Source organism: Euleptes europaea, chromosome 12 (assembly GCF_029931775.1).
Source record: "Euleptes europaea isolate rEulEur1 chromosome 12, rEulEur1.hap1, whole genome shotgun sequence".
In the NCBI taxonomy this organism is placed as follows: domain Eukaryota; kingdom Metazoa; phylum Chordata; class Lepidosauria; order Squamata; family Sphaerodactylidae; genus Euleptes; species Euleptes europaea.
Genome location: NC_079323.1, coordinates 61,330,881 through 61,342,348, shown reverse-complemented (window position 1 = coordinate 61,342,348; position 11,468 = coordinate 61,330,881).

The following is an 11,468-nucleotide window of genomic DNA, read 5'->3' as shown; positions in this document are numbered from 1 at the left end:
GCTTTTGAGCAGTAGCAAGGAGCCAGTCCTGAGTGAGTACTTCAAGTGACATTATATCAAGTCACTGGTGGTTGCTGCAAGGCCTGGTCCTGATGGGTCATCCTTGAAAGGGCAAAACAATACTGGAAACAGCTCTGCCCTCTCCCCTTGTCTTTTACTGGCAAAAACAAGGCTTGAAAACTGCCAACCTCTGGGTACTCCAACAAAAAAGAAGTCTCTGTGCTGTGTTTTTTTGAGATCTACAAAGAAGGAACTCTGGTCCATTACGAGACGGCACCTATTATGGTTTACATCTTTATTATTTCCTGTTGAACTTGTAGCTGATTAAGCCCATAGCGAAACGTGGTCAAACGATCTAGACGACACATCCTTGAACATCTTCTATGGCTATGGAGTTATTGCCAGTTGTTTTCCAGCTTTATTATTGATTCCTGTTTGGAAAGATATTTTTATTAGGACATTTCAACTTACTTAGAAAACTTACCTGTTGGATTGAAATCTGTTACATTGTGATTACTTATTTGCTGGAACAACTTGTCTGTCTACATTGTGCATATCCTATTGTATATATTGTACATATTTATTTGCTTTTTGTCACTTTATGAGCCCTTTTTTGACACTTTATATAAAATTTGCATTTATATTTGTGTGTTGTTCTTGTTTACCTATACCTAACCTCCGGGTACTAGCTGGAAATCTCCTGCTATTACAACTGATCTCCAGCCGATAGAGATCAGTTCACCTGGAGAAAATGGCTGCTTTGCCATCTGGACTCTATGGCACTGAAGTCCCTCCCCTCCCCAAACTCCGCCCTCCTCAGGCTTATCCCCAAAAATCTCCATGTGTTTCCCAACCCGGAGCTGGCGACCCTACAACCCCAACATTGTTCACTGCAGAAGGCATTCCTTGCTTAAAGGTATAAATGCTCCTTCTATGGGGGAAGGTTAATTCCCAATATATTTTTTCTTAGATTTCAGATTTTTCTGCACACCTGGGCTTTTTTCAGGTTTGAAGAAATATCTGTCTTATCTGTTCATGGTTCCAGTATCTGGATTTAAGTAGCCACAGATATGGCCACATTGAGAACTAGATATATTGACAAATGGGGAACCCACAAGGACTTGTGGAAGATATCTCATTTCTCCCTCCTCCATCTTTCCTTTTTCCCTTTCCTGAAAGCCCCTATAGTCTTTCCCATTTTTGTGCTTCTTTCTTTCCTTCCCACCCAAATTACCTTTATCTGCCCCCATCCTCAGCTTTCTTTCCTCCCCCTCCAGCTAACTCTGCCTGGGAAAATGTGGGCGATGTCGTGGGCATTGTATACTCGAGCATAGTAGGGAACCTGCAAGGATTTGTAGGAGCACCTCACTTCCTTCTGTGTACCACTCCCCACACTTTTCATCTTTCCCTCCTCCGGTCAACCCTCACATCCTCTCCCCTTTCCTGTCCTTCTTCTCTCTTTCCCAACCATCCACCAACCTACCTTTTATCTGCCTCCCATCTTCAGTTATATTTATTATTTTATTTAGTTACTGCCCTTATACCTCACCTTTCTCCACAATGGGCACCCAAGGTAGCTTACATCATTCTTCTCTCCCCCATTTTATCCTTTCAACAACCTTGTGAAATAGGTTAGGCTGAGATTATATGACTGGCCCAAGGTCACCTAGTGACTTCCACAGCAGACCTTTTCCACCAGGGTTGCCTAACCTCTTGCTATAGAAGGAGGCCTCCTGCCAGCCCCTGACCCTCACCACCACTCAGTGGTCATGTCAGTGGCATAACATCATTTCTGGGGCAAACTTAGAAGTGACATCACACTGCTCTAGTAAAGCCATATAGTTCCTGCTGAATCCTAGAGCAGCATAATGTGACTTTGTGTTCAGCCCAGGAATTATATCCGGCTGCCAGTGTGACAGCACTCCTCCATGTTCCCACCCACCCTGTCTCCCACCAGGTGCCAACGGCCAACTGGCAACCCTATCCACCATTTAGCAATCCTTCCCACTACAGCAGAGTAAGGAACATGTGGGTGAAAAAACTGGTCACGAAAAGCTACATAATTGTATGTTTTAAGGGGACAGGATAAACCTCTAGTTTGATCCGGGTATGGAGAGTCCAAAACAGATCACACAGGATTTTTGTCTCTCCTTCTGTAACACACCCACATGTACTCCTCTAGCAGAGTGATCTCCATCTTCACAAGATGAACCAATAAACTGAAGGAATAGTATATAAAAAGACTGTACAGGCACCCCACTCAAATTAATGAGATTGCCTGGTGGTCTTATCAATTTTTTTGGGAAAACATCTCCAGGTTTTGCTTAAAGATGAAAGAGCCAGGTTGATTTTTTTAAGTGACAAATGAGCCAGACTGATTTTTTAAAAAATATGATAGTCTTGCTGGATCAACTCAAAGACAGAGTCTGCCAATTTCACAAGCAAGCAGGGCGATATTTTTGCTCCCTAAAATTTGATAACCAGAGTTCTTCCTCCTCTGAACATTAAGGCTCCAGTTGCAACTCATGCCAGTATGAGACCTCTCATCCACACGTTTATTTAATCTGTTGTAAAACCAACTACAGTGGTGGCTGTCACAATGCTGTTTGGCAAAGAATTCCATGTTAATTTTGAAGAATTCAGGGGCAGAATATTTCAAATGACCACAATCAGAGCTGGGGCCAGACTGGAGCAAGGGGGTGCAGATACAGTGAGAGCGACAATGACAGGAAAACCTTTACCTGCTGAGTTTCCTGCCATTTTGGCCATGGGAGACCTGCCAGAAAAATATTGGCAACCCTATATGTATGAACAAACAATAAAGGCAATTAAAAAGAAGGGAAATCAAAAGGAAAGTAATCAAGCATGGCCATAATGTTACAATTAATCACACTGATTAAATGCAAAAGCTTGCTCATTTAACTATAGTACTACTACGTCAGAAACGTCTTAAATTTCCATGTGAATAAGATTAAGAGTCTGATTGCCCAATATCAGGTCAACCATGTAATGCTGAAGTCAGTTGCAGCTAATAGAAATTTATCACAGTCAGCTGTTATATTAATGGCTTGCCAGCTGTTGTTTGCATAACTTGAAGAGGGATATATATGTATGAGCAGTGGACAACAAGGGTAAATATATTGAAGTAACCAAGGTGTGCCAAATGTCACTTAGCTGAGAGCACCATCTGCTCCCGTCTTCATGGCTTTTTTGTATGTTTGTGTCTTTGGGAGGGCACAGCCTAGTGACAGATTGCATTGGCTTGGTGTTGTAGTGCCAGATATTCCCTTTAGAAGCCATTCTTCTGACATCAACTTTTAAATGAAAGGTGGACAAAGTAGCCTACCATAGTACATAAAGAACTATTTTCCCTCTTATTTTTATTTTTATTTCTATTTCTATTTTTGTTTATGGTTTTGCTTCTTACTCCAGTTCTACTTTGATACTTATTGCAGCATTTTAATATACATTACTATTTTACACAAAATTATTTCTTTGTGTGTTATCAGTTTGCAAGACCTGAGCAAAGCTTTTAAATAGGGCTTTGGGGAGATCATTAATTTATGGGGCTGCCATAAGTCAGAAGAGACTTGATGGAACATAAATTTTACATACAATTCTAGTTACGTGCAAATAATGGTTTCTGTTCTCAGTTAGTGTCTTCTACAGGACATTCCTTGTCAGAGACAGACTTTACTAGGAAAGTTCCAGATGAGCTGCTGCCCTGGAGGGCTGCCAGTGTCCAGGAGCAAGCCAAACCAAGTCCCAGAGGCATTGGCAGCACCACAGAGGCACTAGAGCTGGTGGCACTAGAGAACATAAACCCATAAATAGGGCAGACTCATCCACAGAATCCTTGTGGTTGATTATTCTGGGCCCCAAAGGTAATTTAGTATTGGGGATGTTCCATCAGTCCCCTGACCAAAAGGCTCAGGGTGATCTAGAGATGGAAAATGAAATCAGGGAGGCATCCAAAGGTGATGAAGTAGTAATAATGGAAGACGTTAACTACCCTCATATTGACTATTGACATATTAAAATATGCTCCAGTCAAGCCAAAGAGATAATTTTTTTAGACATCCTGAATGACTGTGCCCTCGAACAGTTGGTCGTGGACCTAACCAGAGGGGAGGTGATCCTGGATTTAATACTCTGTGGTGCTGCCAGCGACTCAGTGTGGGATGTGGATGTAGTTGAGCCAACTGGCAATAGTGACCACAATTGCATCGAATTCTTTAAGTGCATTAGGAGTAGGAAACCAGCTAGGAAAGCGGTTGGACCACTGAATGACAATTGGAATAAAGGAACACTAAGGGAGGATAAAGCAATTGCTGAGAAATTAAATGAATTATTCTCATACATCTTCACTGTTGAAGATATAGGGCAGATACCTTCTCCTGAACAGATGTTTTGGGGAGAGGAGAATGAGGAACAGGGGCAAATAGTGATGACAAGGCAGGAAGTCCTAGAACGTCTAGACTAACTGCAAACTAATAAATCACCAGGACCAGACGGTATTCATCCTAGAGTTTTTCAAGAACTCAAATGGGAAATTGCTGAATTTCTAACAAAGATATGTAACATGTTCCTTAGATCAGCCCCTGTACCAGAGCACTGGAGAATGGCCAATTTAACACCCATTTATAAAAAAAAGGTTCCAGGAGGGACACAGGAAATTACAGGCCATTTAGCTTAACATCTGTACCAGGTAAATTGCTGGAAATCATTTTAAAGGTAGGATTGTCAAGCATATAGAAGGGCATTCCCTGCTGAGCAAAGATAGGTCCTGTCTCACTAACCTTTTAGAGTTTTTTGAAAGTGTCAATAAGCATGTGGGTGGGAATGAGCCTGTGGACATTGTGCATTTGGATTTCCAAAAGACTTTTGACAAAATCCCCCATCAAAGACTGCTAAGTATACTTCATAATCATGGGATAAGAGGACAACTCCTCTTATGGATTGAGAGCTGGCTGAAATATAGGAAGCAGAGAGTAGGAATTAATGGTTAGCTCTCACAATGGAGGGATGTAAGCAGCAGGGTCCCTCGGGGATCTGTGTTGGGCTAGTGCTTTTCAACCTGTTCATCAATTACATGGAGTTGGGGGTGAACAGCGAGGTGACCGAGTTTGCAGATGTCACCAAATTATTCAGGGTGGTTAAAACACAATCGGACTGTGAAGAGCTCCAAAAGGATCTCTTCAAACTGGAGGAATGGGCTTAAAAATGGCAAATGAGATTCAATGTGAGCAAGTGTAAAGAGATGCATATTGGGGCAAAAAATCTCAACTTGGAAGGTGATGGCTGCCAACTTGGAAGGATTTAAGAGGGGAGTAAGCATATTCATGGAGGAGAGGGCTATTCATGGCTGCTAGTAAAAATGGATATTCTCTCCAGGATCAGATGAGCATGCCTATTATATTAGGTGCTTTGGAACACAGGCAGGATAATGCTGCCACAGTTGTCTTATTTGTGGGCTTCCTAGAAGCACCTTGTTGATCACTGCGTGAACAGACTGCTGGACTGGATGGACCTTGGTCTGATCCAGCAGGGCCTTTCTTACGTTCTTATGCTGCCTCCCAGGTCTAAGCTATGTGGCTCCCGTGGCACTGCTCAGCTCTATAATATCCCAATCTTCTTCTGCTCCCTAAAGTCACTCTGTAAATGGATGCACTCATTTGAGGATACATCCAGGGTGGTTATTTTTCTTGATGATTAACTGCTACTACTGTCATCAGAACAGGTGGCACCATCTGCACAGCGTGATCTGTCTCCCATTGTTTCTGCTTGGCTCTAAATGTGGGTAGGGGTATGGTTGAACGCTCTCCAACGTAACACAGAAAAAAATCTTTTCACATAAAAAATAGCACATCAGAGAGGAGGCTAGACCAGACGTCTTCTCTCTGATAGCCCAGATTTTATAGTTCAGGGATATGTGGGATGTTTGTAACCTTCAGGATCCTGCAACAGCATCCCCCCCCCAAAAAAACACCATTCCAAGAGCACTTTCACACAGCCCAAATAATGCACTTTCAATCCACTTTCAATGCACTTTGAAGGTGGATTTTACTGTGTGAACTGGCAAAATCCACTTGCAAACACTCATTAAGGTGCAGTGAAAGTGGATTGAAAGTGCTGTGTGAAAGTGCCCCAAGAGAGTAATGGCATGTCTTTTTTCTTGATGGTAGATGGACTTTCCTTTTATCCCTTAGAAGCTCCTTGATCAATTGATCTTGAGCAGCATATATCTAGTGTTGGAGGGATATAAGGACTGAAACAAATCTTGCCACTGCCAATGTAGCCTTGGGGTCCCTGTCGCTTAGTAAAAAAGGCATTATGTCAGTCACAGAGGCATTGGATTTGTATATTAAAAGGGGGGAAATATAGTGCGATCGAAGTTCCTCATACAAGCGGCATTCCAAAAGGGCATGGGCTAATGTGTCAATAGAGCCAGAAGAGCAAGGGCAGATCCTATCTGAGTATGGTATATTCAGAATTCTGCCCTGCATTACCATCGAAGGGTTAGCATTCAATCTAGCCAAGCAAAAAGCTCTACAGAGACGAGGAGTTGTCAGATAGATGGACTCTTAGTACTCAGCTTGTAGATTGATCCTGTAGATGTAGATTTTTTCCTCAGTACTCAGACAAGCAAGGAACAATGACTGGAATGAAAACATTTTAGTCTGAATATATGACGTGGGTTCTATTGTCTGTAATTGCCTGCAAAAGATACAAGATTCCTCATTTACATCCCCTCAGCTGGGAACAGGGAACCTATCATACAGTACATAAAATTTTTTCCTGGTCTTTGCTTTGTGGTCCTAGGGGTGAAGAGGGTCGCGCTGTTCAGATGACAGGCTCTTAGAATGTATCACTTACTGAGAAGTGAAGTTATCTTATTCACCCAGTCATTGAGTAAGCAGGACTCAACAACTTTATCTGCTTTTAAAAAGCAAGTCTTTTTATTGATATACTTCTAATAAAATATGTGTAAATGCAGATTATCAAGTCTTTAACACTTCTATAAAAACTCTTGTCAAAGTACAATGTATGCATTTACAATGTATGAAGTAAAAGCAAGCAAGTCTTACATACTATTCAGTTTCAAAATCCAACTTCTAAAATATAACAGTCAAATTATTCTGATTAAGTTCAAAGTATCTAATTCATAAAGTCTAAAGTCTAGAGTAATGTATTTAAGCCATACATACCAGTCAGCCTTTTCTTGAGAGCCTTTGGAAGGTTCTGATTCTCTGGGCTTATGGTGGCTGTATTTATACTGTTTCAGACTCATTAAGAGTGTTGATTTTACCATCAGGAGGGATATCTTCCTCCCCACTTTCAGATAACATGAGCAGTGCAATAATGTACAGTTGTAGCTGTTCAGGTTATTAGCTTCTCCCCAGGACCAAATATGGGCTTCCTTTCCTTTCAGTCTATTTTGTTTAAAGTATAAACAATCATTTCTGAGCTCCATGATCACTCCATATACTCAATTTTCATACCATTCTCATCTTCAGTACAATACACATTAAATGAGACTATTTAGAAATCTACAATACAATATATAACTATATAAATCATAAAACACAATTATTGCTCACATTGTAACATGTAACCATCTGGTCAGTAGGAAACATAGCCTTCAGCAAGGTTATAGAAAGCAAGAAGCTTACTGCACTTATAGCCTTGAGGTCTTTGAGTAGACCTTCTCAAGGTTTGAGGATAGCAGGACTTTTCTGCTCTTGAGATATGAGCAGCTGAATCAGGAAGGGTAATTTCAGATACACCTTTCTGGCAGATAGTGAAGAATGACTCTGTTCTTCTCCCTTCAAGGACAAGACCAGGGTAAGTTAGTTAGCTCTTGAAAGAATTCAGACCTTGAGAGAATTCAGTCAGCCTGTTCTAAGGACATTTGCATTTTGCAAGCTGTTGCCAGGCTTTTCATTACACAAACCTCTGCTGTTTGTGGTTCAGTTTGTATGTTGTGTTCAAATTCTACATGGAATTAATTCTGCACAGGTACACAAAATACCATGATTATGTCAGAGACCGTGACAGGGGCATAAGAGGTTTCACCCCAGAAATGACTCCAGAAATAAAATACAATAACACAGAAATAAAATACAATAACACAGATATGGGAAACAAAACAGGCCACAGCTTTATTGATTATAGCAGCTGGAGCATTGGCGAGGCATAGGGCATGGATCCTTGTTGTCTGATGAAAGTTCCCCAACCTAAATGTTGGGGGGCAAACTGGAGTGACAAAACCGATGGTTCCACTAGTACTGGAGTGGTTCTGAGTGGTTCCTTCGCCACCTGGGAGTGGAGCTACACGACAGCCCCTGAGCAGGGCATTTGCGTTAGGACCCCACCCCAAGACCCCTTATGGGGATCCCCAAAAAGGGGAAGGCAGGCAAGCTGGCACATCTTCCCCAAATTGTATCTGGCCCAATGCCCAAAATTGCCAAGCTGTGATGAATGAACTTAAACAATACCTAAAACTACAGGGAGAGAGGGCGGGTCTGCTGCTGAAGAAGAAAGGCCAAATGGCCATACAAGGGGGCCTTTTATAGCAGAGCTGGGGGGTATTATTATTATTAACCCATTGATCCTCACAAAAACTCTGTGAGGGAGCCTAGACTGAGAGCAAGTGATTGGCCTAAAGTCACCCAGGATGTTTCATAGCTAAGAAGGGATTTGACCTCTTGTGGTCCATGATTAAAATCCTGCACTGTAATGATTATATCAGATTATATCAGAATATATATTTTGTTTACATAGGGACAAACTAACCCATGTAAAAGAAAACCTTGGGTATTTACATGTCTACCTGTTCATACCTAAATCAAGTGTGGGATATTATATTTTTGAATGGCAATGAGGAAGGGGAGATTCTCGGCCACATTCTGAAATGGTCGAATCCAAGGAAGTGCATGCTCTGCGGCTTTTCTGATCATATAATTTATCTGTTGCATTACTGCGTTCTTTCTTTGTTTCTCCCCCCTGTTCTTAGACCAAGGTCTTGAACAATAAAACTTAAATAAGACCCATCTCTAAAAACACCTCCCTTCGTCTCTTCTCTGCATCCTCCAGAAAACGAACAACAAAATTAGTATGCTGAGGGTCAGAGTCCTCTAAGAGGAACTGATGGAGGGTTGCTCAAGAAGATGTGGACCATTTGTTAAAACATCGTATAATATTTTTAGCCTAAGTTGGAATACGTAAGGACAGTGCAAAAGGATATGAAGAGGGCAGGGACACAGCCGGTCTGAAAAAGGGATCTTTAGCATACTGCCCAGCAAAACCATTGAAAAAGGGCAATTTAATCTTGAACGCATAAAGATTCTACATAACTTTGGACTAACCAGAGAATCCATATAGGAAGGAAGATTGGCACCTGGCAGGCCACTGTGTGAACAGACTGCTGGACTTGATGGGCCTTGGTCTGATCCAGCAGGGCCTTTCTTATGTTCTTAAGATTACCCTTAGATAACAGGCCCAGGGCAAGTGGAGAACATGTCCTCTGAGCATCAAAATGAGTGTAACTCTTATCCCTAGCATAGATCAATTTGGCCACATGCTTTTTACATTGATCTACAGAAGAAGAGTAAAGGTCTTCCACCTTCAAATTTACAAGTGATAACTTATGTTCAAAATGCTGGAGCCAGGGAGCCTTACTATGTATGTATCCACAACAGAACATAATGCAGGAAGTTATTTTTTTTCCACTCTGAACTCCTGTATCTTGTTAACCAAATACTAAAGTAAAAGCAAAATAACAGTATCTCATGCGTGATAAATGTACTTTGGACCTTGTAAAAAAAAGAGAGAGAGAGAGAATGCTTATTTTCATGGCATCTTTGGACTGCTTGGCAAATAATACATTTATAACATATTCTCATTTCAATGTACATAGAAATCAAGCAAGCTCCTATACATATGTAGTATGTGTTAGCAATCTCTGCGCATAACAGGTACTGTTCACTTTAAGCAAGTACAGTAGGAGGGTATGGAATTGGACTCCCTACAGACGGCTTCCTGCACTGGATACAAAAAAGTGCAATGCATAGCCAGCTGAGACCAATGAGGGTTTCCTCATGCTCTTGAGAATGAAATTTTGTAAAAGCTGCTGACTTTTCCTCTACTGGACACAAATGCTGATGCTGAATCACAAGCCGATTGTTGCTAGAACAAGCTTATGGATAAACATTCCAAGACTAGATTATGAGAGATTTTTTGTTCTTGTGGGGGGTTTTTCAATTCTGCTTAGTCTTGCCATTTTTCTCCTGCCAGAGCTCCGTACCTTCTGCAGCTGCGTGATGGGCAGAAATTTATCAGGTATAGATTTTCTTGGCATGGGGCTACATTAAAGCCATGGTTCTCAAACTGTGAGTTGCTATTCTCTCTCAGGTCAGTTGTGAGGGTAGGGGAACTGGGAATGAGGGGAACTGGGAAAGACAATTCTGGGGTGCTTGATGGCAATTTGAATTTACCTCTGCAGAATGGGCAAAATGGCCACCAAATATAGTCTATTACTCAGTGATGATATATATACCAAACATGAAAAATGAAATATAAATTTACTTAGTGTTAACTGATTTAATATTCTGTTTTGTTGGAAAGGGGACTGTACCATGATATTACCATGAAAATGGTCCTGAAAAATACAGTAACTTCAGAAGTGGGTCCTACTTTTTAAAAGTTTCAGAATTCCTAAGGTAATTGTTAAATGCAAGCAAAGATAATGATACCGTGATAGCCCTGGAAAGCTCACTTAAGGAAGGAAGGGAAGGAAATCTTTGAAGGTTCGCCACCATAGGGATGCAGATTTGGTGGGAGAAACTGATACTGGCTTAGTGGTTGTGTTGTTTGCTCACAGTGCTATGGTTTATTCATAAATAAATATCACAACATTTTACACCATAAATCTCTAATACTCTCTCACCAAAGGAAAATAAATGCTGTACTGCTGTCTCCTTGACTTTTCAACAGTCAGGGAACTAAGGAGGTCTTTACTATGTAAAAAATCAATGTTTGTCTGGAGATAAATCAGATGGAGGGAAATTAGATGAAGTGGTACAAATGATGCTGAGACTTTGAGATTATTTTGAGACTTCAAAACCATCAAAAAGACTGTGCAGAAAAATAATCACTGATCAAAGACTGGGAAAAATAATACCCCTGGTTTAGCTAATACAACCAACACAACTGCAACAGTTTCTGATATTTGATAACAACTGCAAACTTTCCAATTTAACCAGCATTCTTGTGCCTCACTATCAGGCTTCAGATCACCAGATACGATGCACCCCCTTTACTCCTGGTACCCACTCTCTAGGCCTGACTATGTATGCTAAGGGAAAGCATTAGAGTGTATTGTGAGATTATTTTTTCTCCTCCTCCAGTTCCCATCAGATTTTATCTCAGAGAGAAATTTGACACATGAGGCTTCTTAACATTAACAA